Below are 15000 nucleotides of genomic sequence, written 5' to 3'. Positions count from 1 at the left end.
TGTTTTTGATGTAATTGTAATGAAAATCATGCATTAGCGTTTTGCTTAGATCTAAAATACACATATGCCCACATATGCCGGCCTATTCAGGGTTAGTGTTTCCTTGATCTTATGCACAGCTACTAGATTTTCGTTAAAGATCTTGCTACTGACAGAAGTAGGTTTTGATGTTAATTTCAAAAGTTTTTTCCCATCCGTGACGAGCCTTACATCAACTCGTTTACGCAAATTTTCCATTGTTTCACCGAAGACGAAATTATTCATAACTTTGAAGAAATCTTTTTCAAAAGCAGTTTTTGGCATTAGTTCTTTTCTGTGTATTAAAATCAATATACTGCTTCAGTCATGGTGATTGATTAGTCTGGTCCAATAAAAGCAAACAGGCACTCCAACTAGATTACGCAAATCGTATAATTTATTCCTATAAGATTATTCGATCTAAGGAAAAGAACGAAATACATTTGAGAAACCAAACAGGATTCATCGGTACATAAACACGCGAGTTCGTGTTCTTTAAGTTAAGCCTGCTCTGATAGAATTCTCTTTTCTTTTTATGAGAAGCGAATCTCACAATAACAGGCTTATGGGCATGAGGTTTCCCGTACAATCTGTGCACAATGTCGATGTCGTCATCAGATACATCAACCGAAATCTTTTGCCCTACCTTTATAATAATTTCTCTCAGGTTCTCACCTTCGCATTCTGGTATTCCATGAACCTCGACGTTGAATTTTCTTGTGTATTGTTCGAGAGTATCATGATCGAATTCAAGGTTTTCAACTTGTCGTTGTAAATCGTGGATGGTTTTTTCGGCTGTTGCAAGCTTCTTTTCCAGATCATTTGTCTTCAGCAAGAGACCATCATTTCCTTTCTTGATTTCTGCAACATTCTTCTCATTGAACTGCAGGGAAGCTTTCAGCTCGTCGATATCTTTTCTTATCTCCTGGTTTTCGTTTAGAATTCTAGCAACATTCGTTTGAATTGCTTTTAGAATTTTCCATATTTTGCTTATACTCGGCTTATCGTAAGAATTATCTGCAGTACCTGTGTTCTCATACATCGGAGTCAACTGAGTCTGAGCACTAGAACTCGAAGCGTTTCTTTCAGTCGAATTTAGTCGCTTTGCAGCGGGAGAATTTCCCTCACTCGAGGCGCTGCTTAACTGACTTCGTCGTCTTCGTGTATTTCTTGTCATTTTTCCGATTTGACTTCATTTTGCCGGTTGTGTGGAGGCAAAAGCTACACTTCACAAATTAACCTGCGATCAGGCTCTATTTTAGTTTCGCGTGGTACGTAATGTGGAGTTGGCGAAACGAAAAATAAAGCCTGACCAAATTCCTCTTCGAAATTCCTTCCGCCCACTTTTTTTGATTGATTGACATTTCCTTCATTGGCCAATCAAATTTCCTTCCATTACACCAATACACACGTGGACGGCAGATTCACGCTATTTTGTTTTCACCAGAGTTAATTACCGTGGGAGGAATATTGTAAACGAATTCGAAAGTTACCGTTGGCTTTAATTTGAGAAAAACACATTTAAAGCATGGGGAATGTTTTCGACGACTATATTGCGGCAAAGGTTGGTGTAATTCCAAATCTTTGGTGATTTTCTCGGGTAATATCTTCAGTTGCAGTGTATTTCTCGAATTGCGCGCAGTAAATTAAATCATGATAAGTTTGGCTGTTAATTTTTTTGATGGAGTACGAACAGTAAGATAGACTCGCAAAGTTTCTTTTATTGTTGTACAATTGATCTCTCTGGAAACATACCATTTTAGTTTCTGGAGTGCGAGCTTTAAGTTAAATGAACTGGAAATATTATCAAATGTGCAAACAAACCGTGTCATGTACAGCAAATAAATAAAGCCGTTTGATACACAGATATTCAAAACATGCATTCGTGTAACTTGCGATTTTATCAGCATCTCCTCCTGTTGATATATATGTCCCTTGTCTCATCCAGGAAACCAATATGCATCGGCTTTCATTGCCATTTGAAAGAACCAGCTATTTAGCTTTCAAAACATCAGGGAAGTTTGAGCCAAAGTACTTTCACCCCCTTGGCCACAGAGCTCGACAACGGAATCGCTACTTTCACTCATTCCAGAGATTCAAACCGGATTCTGGACAAGTTATGAGATGTTTCAGATGGCATATCTCCATTTATACAAATAAAATCAAGTTGCACCGTCCATGGCATTGTAAGAACAAAAGGGAGCAAATTTTTTCGTACACTTATGGCGGATTAATCTCGAGGACTTCGCGAGAGCTCCGCGCAATCACGATGGCATTTTCACTTCCGGCGTTTCAACAGCCAATCAGATCACGAGTTTTCCGTCCAGAGACTTTTGATCATGCCCAATTTTAGCGAGCGACGACATAAGAGAACATATGGGCGAAGCTAAAAATGGGCCTGATTGCAGGTTATCACAGAAACACACGTCTGTCCACCTCCGCCATCTCGCCCCAGTCCTCAGTATTGTAAACATGTTTTTCTAAAGTTTCCTAAAACATCAGACAACAATAAAACGTCTTGAATTAGATATATGCCTTGGTATTCACCAAGTATTTCTAATTTTAGAGTTTTTCATACATTTGTAGCATGCTGATAATCTTTATGTGATATATGTTCATAAATTTAATATGCACTAAAATTTTCTTTGTTTGGTAATTTTGTTTCATTGAATTTGTAGAAAGAATCCATGTAATCATTAGGATAAACTCCTTTTTGTTTCGTAAGTTTAAAGTGAATTTCGTTTTTGAATGTTTCTTTTGTGTATTTAAATGCTTCATCAGTAATATTGTTGACTAGTTTATCAAGACTTGAATTCTTAAATTGAAAACTGTCCATAAAAGTTAGAATTTTACCAAGCATGAAAGCCATATATTTAACCATATTATTTGGTATTGCATTAATATGAAGCATACCAAGCGGAAAGCAATATATTTTTCCATATTATTTACAAACTTGATGAGCTGATCCTCTGTATTTTCCTGTAATATGGCAATGATCCGTTACTATAATATATTCTGCCTTATACTTTTTTGTTACAAATATGGCATGAATTAGCTTTACTAAAATTTTCAATATCCTCTTTTGTCATTACTAATTTTTGTTGAATTTGTTTTTCATAACATACTTACAATATTTGACTTATTTTAGCATTTGTTCCATAAATTTGTATACAGCATTTTCACCTCTATAACTCTGAACTGGTTTGGTATATTTGTCATTATAACAGCAAACGACTTTACAGCCATATCCACAGTCGGTATGCTTTTGATAAGCTTCAATTTATGATTTGCCATTATTTGGTTTACAACCATGAACGTTTTCTGTTATTGCTTCAAAATCGGCATAAATAACAAATGGCACAGGTAGTTGTTTATTAAAATTATTAAACTTTACTGATGAACCTTTCTCAGGCATTTTAATCGATTGTTAACCATTGACGTGACGGCATATTTCTTTGTCATTGTTTAAAACTCTTTCAGAAGAAAAACATTGTAAACGAGACATACAAAAGTGTTTTCTTTCTCTATGCTTTGTTTGATGATACATAAATAAGTACATAATGTTTATTTTCATTTTCTGTAAAAAAATAATAAATTCATATTATCTTCATGTTTTTCTTTTGATACATATAATGGAAATGGTTGTTTTTCTTCACAACCAAATACATTGATATTATTATTATCTTTTTTTGTTTTTCAATTTTGTTTATTTGATAAATTTTAACCGGAAATTCAATTCCAGTGTAATTTTAATTTGCTTAAAAATTCTGTGTCAGTCCTTTAAATTAGTAGCGGATTTTTAATTTGAGGATATAAAAAATGTCTTATATGACACCATCTGAAGCATTCATTATCATTGCTTTTCATGTTTATCAATCCTTTTGCACTGTGTTGAAGTTCTTGTGATAGTTTAATATAGGATGACCCTTTCATTGGTTGATATTTAACAGTATTAAGGTAATGATTGTCAACTGATTTTATCGTTGAACCAGATCCTTCAGAAATCCATTGAGCTATCTTGTTTAAGATTTGTTGTTTGGATAATTTTAAAGCTAGTTCAATTTGTGTTTTGTTAATTAGTGTTTCTGGTACACAGTAAAAATAAGCTTTTTTATTACTACATTATCATTATTATTATTAGTTTCTTTGTTTGGGTAAAACAAATATCTTACGTCTTGAATTATTTAATCTTGTGGATTTTCATCTTCTTTTTTAGGGGTGTGCTTTTCAAATGTAACTGCTAAAGATTTGACAAAATTTAGTCCTTTCATCTATTTCATGTATTTCAATTTCTTTTCGTGTGCTTTGAACTTGAATTAATGGGTCTTTGTTATTTATAGTGCTTATTTCAAGTGATTTTGTATAGCCTTTTAAAGCTTGTTTTGTTTCTTGAATTTTAATAATTTGATCTAAATTTAATAATTTATTTTCAAAAATTGTTTCTAGTTTTGGTTTAAATGTTTAAACTTTCTTTGGTTTTTTAATACCGTATGTGGGTGTTTGTGGTTTTTTTTTATTGATTTTTTAATAATGTCTTCACATTTTTGTATCATTTTTCAAACATATTTTTCGTTCTAGGAGCAGGAATCGGTTTAATTATATTTTTCGTCCTAGGAGCTGGAATTGGTCTATAATCATCTCGAAATTCTAATGGTGGTTGGATTATATTATTTTCATAATTTTGAATCAAATTTCTAACTCTTGGAGAAGGTATTGGAGATTTTAATTGTTTTTTAAGTAAATAGATTTTTTTTTTACTTTTATCTAATATTATATTGATAAGATCTTTTTTAGAAAGCTTATCAAACAAACCCAACCCAATTGTTTTAAATAGATTTTTATTCATATTATTATTAGTTTCGATAAAATTTTCATTGTTTGAATTAATAATATCTTCAAAAAATTGTTTAAGATCTTGCTATTTTTTCATCAATTTTTCATTTTGTTTTTTATCAAAAGACATCATGTAATAGACCTTTTCGGCTTGTACATTTTGTTTTCCCAATACAGATCATGTGATAATACTCAGGAGGTTTGGTCTTTTGTTTTGTTCATTAAAATAAGGGTATGCAAGCATGAATATGCCTGCATGCACTCTTTTTAATGAACAAAACAAAGGACCAAACCTCCTGAGTGTTATCACATGATCTGTATTGGGAAAACAAAATGTACAAGCCGAAAAGGTCTATTGAGTCTATTAAGATGATTTTCAAGAAACCTATTTTGCTTGTAAGTGTATTTTTTTGGTGAAAGAATGTTGTTTTTTTTTTGTTTGAAATAATTTTATTTGGTTCTTGTTTTGGTATGTCTTCTAATAATATTATTTGTTTCAATCTTGGAAAATCAACATCTTCTTCTTCATTTTCATCATCAATAAAATTAAAAACACCAGCTTTTTCTATAAACTAATAACCTTTTCAAAATTTCAGAATTTGAATCATTTAATTTTATTTTTATTTTGTCATCACAATGTAAAACAAGGTCGATGTGTCTGTTTTTAATATCATCAAGAACTGTTTTTGCTTGCTTTTATTTAATTTTATGATACCATTTAATAAATGAATAAATAAAGCCCCCCAATCTCTTGTCCTAAAATTTGATTTAATAAAATTTTCATGTTCATTTATATTACTATATATTTTTTAAATCATTTTATAATTTGAATAAAAAAATTTAAAAAAATTAAAACTTTATTTAAATTTTGTGTCAAAATTAGTTTTCATAATTTTTTTCTCTACATTTATTATCATTTTTAATGTGTTTTTTAGTTTTCAAATAACAAAACTTTACCAGCTAATGTATAATTGTAGTTATTGCAATAATACATTTCCACTCCTTGTTTAACATATATTTTGTTTTAGAATTATTAATAGCTTGTTTTCAGTCATCTTCAGTATATTTAATTAACCAATTGTTACTTCTTTTTTTTTGTCTCCCTTAATATAAATTATACTATATATCTTTAAATAGATTTTAAATTTTATTTGTAATATAACATGATACAATAAATTTAAAAACTTCTTCACAATCATCTGTTGCTTGTAGTATTACTTCGAGGTTAGGACTGTGTATAATATAACGACCTTGTTGTTTTCTAAATGTTAATCCACTTACTTTATCGTATACAAATACAGCTGTTTTTTTTTTTTAGCTTTTAGAGATTTTTCATCCCGAATTTCCAACAAATTCTTGACATGATTAATTGTATTATTTGTGGTTGGTTGTGTTTTTGTTTGTGTTTTGGTTTGGTTTTTTTGACTTTATTTTAGTTTAATAAATGCTGGAATAATAAAAAGTTTTTTAATATAACTTTTTCAACTTCAGATCTCTTTAATTTTGAAACTTGAAAATCTGAATTTTAATTTGATTTGATAAATTTTTCGAGTTAATTTTTGTGTTCATTTTATAATATTACTATATATTATATTTTTAAATAATTTTATATTCTTTTTCCTTTTCCTTTTTCTTCCTCTCAATACCTCTTGTGTAAACTAAACAACATTTATTTAACAAAGTAATTATTTGTTTTAAGTTTTTCATTATATATACAAGCTTAGATTTTATTTATAATTATAACATGATTTTTATATGTATCATACAAATTTTTTGAATCTTCATCAGTAATATCTTTTTTATGAAGTAAATGAATTTGTAATTATTTTAGTCAAAAGATTCATATGAAGAACATTGATTAAATTTCGCCATAAATTTGATTATTGTATCGAATATTTTCAATGAATTTTCATCGTTATAGTGATTTATTTGTTCATCATCTGATTCATATTTAAGAATATTTTTTTTATCACAATTATATTGTTTTAATCCTTCTTTATCAAGTTTTGGTTTATAATCAGGATCATTTTTTCATTATCATAATAGAGATCAGTTTCACCAAGCAAATAATTTAAATAATTCATTTTTTATATTATATCTACAGAAAATAAGTTTTATATAATTTTTCATAAATCAGTTAAATCCTTTAATGAAACCCAAGAATTAAATTTTTCAGGATATCCCTTCCATTTTAGCAAAGCTTGTTTCTTCTTATAATCTCTTCGAATGACCTTATCAATTCTAAATACATCTTGTTTGGCTTTTAGCAATTCAGGCTCATAAAAACTGCCTTGTATCTCTTCGTCATTGAGATCCTTTTTTTTGTAAGTTATTGGATTAGTATATTGTATTTTATCAACTGTGAATATCTCTTCAGTCAAATTTGGTGTGTATCCTTTATCGAATGTCTTTCTTTTGTACTTTGATATTCGAACTTTATTGCCTATTTTAAATTTTGGTTTGTATGATGATTGCTCCATATCAGCATATAGATTAAAGTAAACAACTCCTTGATTATTCTTTTTACTAGCTTCTGTAGGTGTCATTTTTATTGAACTGTGTTTGGTGTTGTTTTACTGTTTTAATATTTTAGGTAGTATGTCCAAATACTGTGTATTACCTTGAACAGTTAACTGTTTCCATATTTTTTTGATCGTTCCAACTTTCCACTACTGATGATTTTTCTTCATTTTCAGTTGAATAGAGTGTTATTTTATTCTTACCTAAGAGGCCTTTAACATGTTTGTTGTAGAACTCTGAGCCTTTAACAGTCCACAAATATTCTGGTTTTCTTCCATCTTTGAATATTCTTTAAAATTCGTCTCCAACAGTCTCTCCTTGTTTATTTTCAGTGATACAATCTATTCAAATTTACTGAAAATATCTATCACCATAAGAAGATACCTATAGCCTTTTTTCCATTTGCTGAATTGTTGCATTTCAACTAAGTCTGCAGCCCATATTTCATCGATATGATTTACAATAACACGCCGCCAAGTAAAATTCCTTTTTATTGGTTTATGCAGCTCATCTGCTAATTGTTGCTGCCAATTTATTTTTTCTTTACCAAACGGCTTTTTACGTTTTTTGGCTTTTTAACACCAAGACCAAGTAATTTTTTTGCTTGCATAGTATACTTAACTGATGTGGAAAACTATGGTCTTTGACTAAAAGGAATATCTCCAATTTGTTTTATCATAACATTATCGGCCTCATGCGTTTTTGGCAAATTATCTCCAGCTTTGCAATAAGCTATATCATGGGCTTGACAAATGCTCTCTAAACAATTAATTGGATCACGAATCGATAGATCATTACTGTTCGATCTCTCTTCTAGTTTTGTGCCTGCACCACAGTAATTATATTTTTTGCCAGTTGGAGTTCTAACATGTAATTCTCCAAGCTTAGCTAACTATTTTTGAAGATCTAACCCAGCACCATCAAGGTCTGTTCTGTTTGTTTTATATTTCTTCGTTGGTCTGATCTTTGTCGACAATTCATTCAAAGCTTGTGATCCGACGTTTTGAATCGCTGGATTGAGTTTATCCAAAGCATAGTCAATGACTTTTTTCTGCAATTTTGGATCTCGTAACATTTCTGATGTATATCTTCCCATTTCAACTGCTTTTTTACCAAGATAAGGTACTCCTTTGGTTAAAAATAATTCTGCTGCTGTATTACCAACATCGCTTAAAATACCTTTTCCTGCCCGTTTGCCAGACAGACAGCCTTTATTTTAGCACGATGATAATAAAAGCTATGCAGCTTATGGGGTCGTGCATAATGCTAAACCTAAGAACAAAATGTGTGCATAAGAAAGTAACAGAATCAAACTATCTAAGTTAAATTATTGGTAAACTATGACTAAACTATACATAAAAGCTCTAAAATCCTAAATATAATTAAAATCTTTACGTCTAAAATTTGTGGTTGTTGTAGAGGTCTCTTTGACGGGCTAATCAGTTTTCCTTATTTTTAACAAATCGAGTCTTTTTTAATGCCGCATTTAGCGCAAGCGCAATAAAACATTAATCTTCCATTCTTTGTTTGTTTGCAGCCAGATGGCTCTACGCATTCAGTTTGTTTTTATTAATTTTTTTTTTGTTTTACACAATATGATTTAACCATTTTATATATAAATTACATATTTATGAAATAATTGATTATAAAACGATTGTTGGCTCATTGATCATTCATATCAAATTTGGCATCATGAATTGTTCCTAATATGCTTTTTCCATTTTGTCTTTCTAATAAGTAATACAGACACCAATATCCACATAAAACGCTTAATTTCTCTTGCATTTCATCTCCAGAATAGATTATTTGTTTGTTGCTTGTATTAAGAACGTTCGTGCCTAAAACGTTCCCACGTACAGATTTTTTTTAAACTTGCCACGCGGAAAGGTAATGATCTAAATTTGCCAGAAAGGCAAAAAAAATGGGGGGTCACCGTGCTCGTTCTCGAGATCATGATGTGCACTTTTAGAAGATTGCGTTACTTTAAGACGATCTTAGCTTACAACTGTCACCAATAAAAAAGCTACATCAGTGAAATTTAGATCAGGTAAACGTACTCAATTCAACATAATTAATATAACTAAATTAACCTTTGCAGCTGATGTCTCTTTCTGAGGTGAAATAGACCTTGAAAAACGATACATATTAGTCTAAGGAAGAACCTTCATGGTCTGCGATGCATGACGTGTGCGTCACATGCGCGAAAAAATGCGCAGAAGCAATGGGCGGGAACGTCCTTAAGATAAGTCGCGACTTTTTTGGGCATTATCAGGCCGAAAGAATCAAAGTATTCTGCTTGTTTGCCTATATTTCTATATGCTACCTAATGTGTGCCCTGTCCAATCATTGTATCTAAATTGATTATTTTTATAAAAATGCTAAAAAAGGGGGCTTAAAACTGATCTAAAATTAAAAAGGCTTTCCCAAATTTTCGAACCGTATCTCTGGTTCTTCTTCGGGGGACAATGAATCTAAACTTCAAAAATCACTGCTTCTTATTTTGGCTCCAAAGAGATCTTAACAGCGGCACATATGCCCTTGGGAACTCCATTCTTTCATTCACAGAGTTCTTATCAACGTTTGAGTGTAAAGACTCCAGAAAAATTCTGCACTTGTAATTAGTTTCATTCCTTTGAAGAATTTGGACGTAGCGTGGATAGATGTTGTGCGTGGTTCTTTCGGCATGTTGTCGGATTGCCGACTCTTTACTCGCGGCACGCGCGGGATCATGTTCCACTCTCCTCGAAGCCCAACACCGTTTGCTCTCACCAATGTAGGAGAAATCGCAGTCTTTGCATTCAACCCTGTAAACGATGCCTGCTATTTTTTCTTCCGATGGACGGTCCTTCTGTTTTTTGAAGACAGAAGCAAGTGTGCGTATGGGCTTAAAAGCAGTCCTTATGTTGAAATGTTGCAGTGTGCGTTTTACCCTGTCCGATACCCTTGAACATAGGGTACCACGGCAAGGCCAGCTTGATTATAAATTGATTATACCACATTCTTTTCGAATTTATACGGAAATGTTTGATACCTAGCTTTTTAACCCAATCAATCAGATCAAAGTTGCTCAGTGGTTTATTGATAAATTTTATATTAACTGACCTAGGATTGGTATTTTGTTCCATGTTTGACTTTGTGGTATGCCTAACATTGAAGCTAGTAATCCTTTGCCTTTTTTTTATTTATTTATTTATTCCAAAACCGTTTTGCATTGGCCATTGACCATGAACAGGCGGAATTCCATAATGAGATGGTAATGTTTTTGGCATTGGTGGTATAAATATTGGCAAAGATCTACGAGATCGCGTTTTATCAACTTGTAAACCTTTGCCAATCAGTTTTGGTAGTGAATTCATTGCTGATGGAATACCAATTGATGCTAAAGCACCCCAAAAACCACCATGTTGCATCTGCTTTTTTGTTGGCCTTTAATGCATATTGCCACCTGTTTGATAAGCATTATTGAGATCGCACTTTTGTTTTGCTGTCAATAAATTAGCATTGGAACCATTTGCGTTAATTTATTCATTAGTATTATCAGTCCTCCTTTTTTACCAAATATTTTATTGATGAGATTTTCACCTAATCCAGCTAAAGCTCCTGTTAATAAAGGTCCTCCTATTTTACTAACAGTGGGCATTACTTTCAGGCAAAAATTTAGTTGCTAAACTAAAAATACTAATTTAATATCAGTTCTTGTGCTATTTTTCATTGATTTTTGTGTCTTTTTCAATTGTGTCTTTGTTAGCATAAGATTATCAGGTCCAGATGATTGAGAATTAGATAGTCGTAAGTTACTGGTGATCTGCTATTTATAGCTCTTGTTAATGATTGTTTTTGGTTTGGTGATAATTTTACACCATGAGAAAGGTATCTTGTTGTCATATCTTTTATATATTTAGATTATATAAAAGATATGTTAAAATTTAAGTAAATATGATTTGTAAAAAATCTGAATAACAACTTACCATCTTTCTGTATAAATTCAACATCCTGCTCACTTAAAACAAGAGCATAAACAGAAAAGGCTGTTGCTGTTGCTCCTGATAATTTATAGTGAAAAGTTTTTTTAACAGTTGGATCTTTAAATCAGGTCGCTGTTTAGTTAGATCAAAATATAAAATTGAATAAAGTGAATGAAAATTGCTCCTATTTTATAAAGTACCTAGTGAATATTCGCTATTAACATGAACGTATTTTAAAACATCATGATAAACACGAGTCATATCAGTATCTGGTTCATAATGCCTATCAGGATACTCAATGCCATTACCCATTTCCAACCAAGCATCAGACAACGTTCTTGGATCAGTAGATACTGAAAATGTATTGTACAAAAATGGATTTGCTGTTTGTTTATCAATACTGGCATATATGCCTTGGTTTTGTTTCTCCTGAATTGATTACATAATTTCCTGTTTGATTTTGCGTTGAATTGCTTCTTGAAACAGTTTCTTTCAAATACGTCTATTTTTGTGATTTGAGATAATTGCTTGAATACATACTTTGTTCATCACCGTTAAAAATAATTTGTGGTACAATCAACTGCATTCTTGTAAAAACAACACGAGAAGCATGAGCTCCTTGCCAAATAACTTGATTATCTGAAGCCAAATCAAACAATATTTCCACTCTTATTTGCGGAAGCAATTTATCCTCAAGTGATTCAAACAGACTATAGCAATTCAGAGGTAATTCATAATTAACAACATTTGAAGCACTTAAAAGCGTTTTCTTTGATGAAATCCTTTGTTGTAACTAGCTTTCACGGGTCTTATTTCAGTTGATCTATTTGTGTCTCAATTAAAAAAAATCATTTGTAGCTGTACTTTTGCCGTAAGAATGTGCATATTCAAGCAAATTTTTGATATTAACGCCTGTGATTTACATCATTACAATCATATATTTTTTTATCACCAACTTTGACTGAAATGTCTTTGATCATACTGTGAATGCCATTTACTATTCCATTTGCATCGTTAGCTGCGATATTTTCCCCATTCATCTTTTGTACTTTAAAAGACATTAAAATTCTTGCATTATACTAATCTGACGGCGACATGCTATAAGTATTATCTACAACAAATCGATGGTTTTGCTTTTTTTGACTAACATTATCAGCAGGATTAGCTGTTTCAAAGATGTTTCCAATTCCTAAAATATATCTTCTATGCGTTCAACATATTTTGGATTTCTAAGCATTTTTATACTAATACCTTAGATAATTTTCGTTTTTTCTTCTGAGTCTGCCACGAGCCATTAATCTATTCATTCTCTCTGCTATTTCAAAATCTGTGAGTTGTTGTGACTTTTTTGTTTTATAATTTGTTGGAATTGATTGGATTTCAGGCTCAACCTCTATTGGTATAATGCTGTCTTCCATTGAAAAAGTTACTTTTTTCTTTGGTTCAACAGGTGTATTTTGCTTCTTTTTGCCTTGTAAAATCCCAACCATCTTATCACCAGCCTAATTTCCAGCAAAGTCTCCTGTTTTTTCAGCTCCTGTTGTTAAAGCAGTTTCAGCTAGCTTTTTACCAGTCTTTGCAACCAATTCCTTTGTTGTTTGCTGAATAATTTGCTAGTCAGTTGCTAAATATTCCTTCACCATTAGATATGTTTTTTAATGTAACGACCTGATTCTTTGTCATATCTTCATTTTGAATTCGTTTTTGTTGATATATGTATTAATGAGTTATATATTATTATTATTCATTTTTCAATATTAATGTGATAAACCAATCAATATCGTTTAAAACAACGTATCGTCCAATATTATCTTTCACTGTAATACGCATTTCGTTTAGTATTTTTGTATTAACAGGTAATAAAAAAAAAACTCTTTTTGGCTCAAAATTGAAAGGGTAGCTTCTTGTCAAATTATCAGTTGGAATCAAAGCTAATGTATCAGATCTTTTACCATCAGTCAAAACTACTATCAATTAAACTACAACCTATCTCTAATGCATCAATACTATTGGTTATATTTGGCAATCTGACACTGTATTCTGTTGTATTTATCACTTTTGCATCAAAACCTACAAGTTCACTGAGTTCACTAAGTTTACTATTCCTCAAATCCAGCTGCCAATTTCTTTTCAATTCTATAATTACTATATAACTTGAGAGGACAAATATCAAATTAATTCCATTTTTATCATGATCGTTTTGAGCAACAGCTGCTTCAATATACCTTGCCTTTCAAGAAAGGCAATAGTTTCCCATGTTGAACCCTTATCATTTGAATATCTTAGTTGATTATTACTATAAGTACTATTAATATTATGCCAACTAAATGTCATACTCAATCGATCGATTTCAATACTATATTGTTTGTCTTCCTCGAGATACACGGGAGGTGAAAATTTCACTGTAAAATCTTCCGGTTTATTACGTCTTATGTTAACTCTATTAATTGATGAGATATGCAATGCTTGTTCGTTTCATTTTATAATATTAAATTACTATATTCCTTCAAAAGGTCTGACTATTGTTCATTATTAAGTACACCCTAGCTTATTCAATGTATGAGCTATTTGACTGAATTCACTTTGAACACCATTATTACCTGCAATAATTGAACCCCCAAGTAATTCTAATCTATCTATCAAATCATTTATATTATTGTCATAAACAACACCTGAGCCAATTTGCTAAATTTTTTACTTGATCTATGTATTGGAATTTCACTAAGTTTGTTTAATTGATCAAACAAAATTTGAGACAATTGGCTGTATCTTTTTTTGTTGTTAAACCTTTTTGTTAAAAGGTCTATTGGGTCAAAATCAGCCTGTTGATCCAATAATTTTTTCCCATTTTTTGTTGCAACAAGATGCAATTGTCCAAATAATTTCGGAAAATCAATCATCAATCCACCATATTGACCATTTTGTTGTATTTTATAAGCATTTCTTTTTTGGTTGAGTATATCTTATCCCTTTACCAATGGTTTTTTGCCTCCTTCTACAATTTGAACTTCTACTTTTATATCTTTGTATTAGTTTATGTCATCAGTTAATTGTTGATTCGATCAATATTTTTTGATTTGGTTTACCTTTTGAGGGAGATCCTTTTTTTTGTCCAAGAGTTTATAATAGCTTTCCGACATTAGTATTATAATCATTAATATCAATATTGCCTGAAACAGGTGTGTTAAGACATCACTTGGTGAAGGCAAGTTGTATACAGTCAGTTTTTTTATCTCATCAATATCAAACCCCTCTATCCAAATCAGATTTCATCATTGTTGGTTTATAATCAATTAGAAGTTTGCTGTTTGCTTTGGTGTATTTTTCATATTCATATTGTAACATTGCTATATCTTCCAAATTGGCTGCAAGAGCTTTTGATTTTTGTCATGTTGTTCAAGTAATTGATCCTGTTTTTCATCAATGGTCTCTTTTACTTTCTCTTGAGCTTTGATAATTGGTTGAAATGTTTCTGTTTAAACCAATTTTCGTATCCTGTTACTGTCTTTATACTGTCTAATTTGATTCCTGTATTGGTTAATCATCTTTCCAGCTTTTATTTTAGCATCAGAAATTTTCTTAAATCGCTCTATGTCCATGTATATAAGACACTTACATAAAAATACTTATCTAACTTATCTTATCTTATATTTTAGTAAATTTA

General features: G+C 31.1%; 1 protein-coding gene across 1 annotated transcript in view; it reads left to right on the top strand.

Annotated features, from left to right (window-relative positions):
- LOC137979107 (uncharacterized) overlaps positions 1 to 15000 on the top strand; it is a 131667-nt gene that overhangs the window by 18564 nt on the left and 98103 nt on the right. The window lies entirely within an intron of this gene.

The sequence above is a fragment of the Montipora foliosa genome, chromosome 1, assembly GCF_036669935.1.
Source record: "Montipora foliosa isolate CH-2021 chromosome 1, ASM3666993v2, whole genome shotgun sequence".
In the NCBI taxonomy this organism is placed as follows: domain Eukaryota; kingdom Metazoa; phylum Cnidaria; class Anthozoa; order Scleractinia; family Acroporidae; genus Montipora; species Montipora foliosa.
Note: the sequence above shows the minus strand (reverse complement) of the source record. Positions and strands in the feature narration are given on the sequence as shown.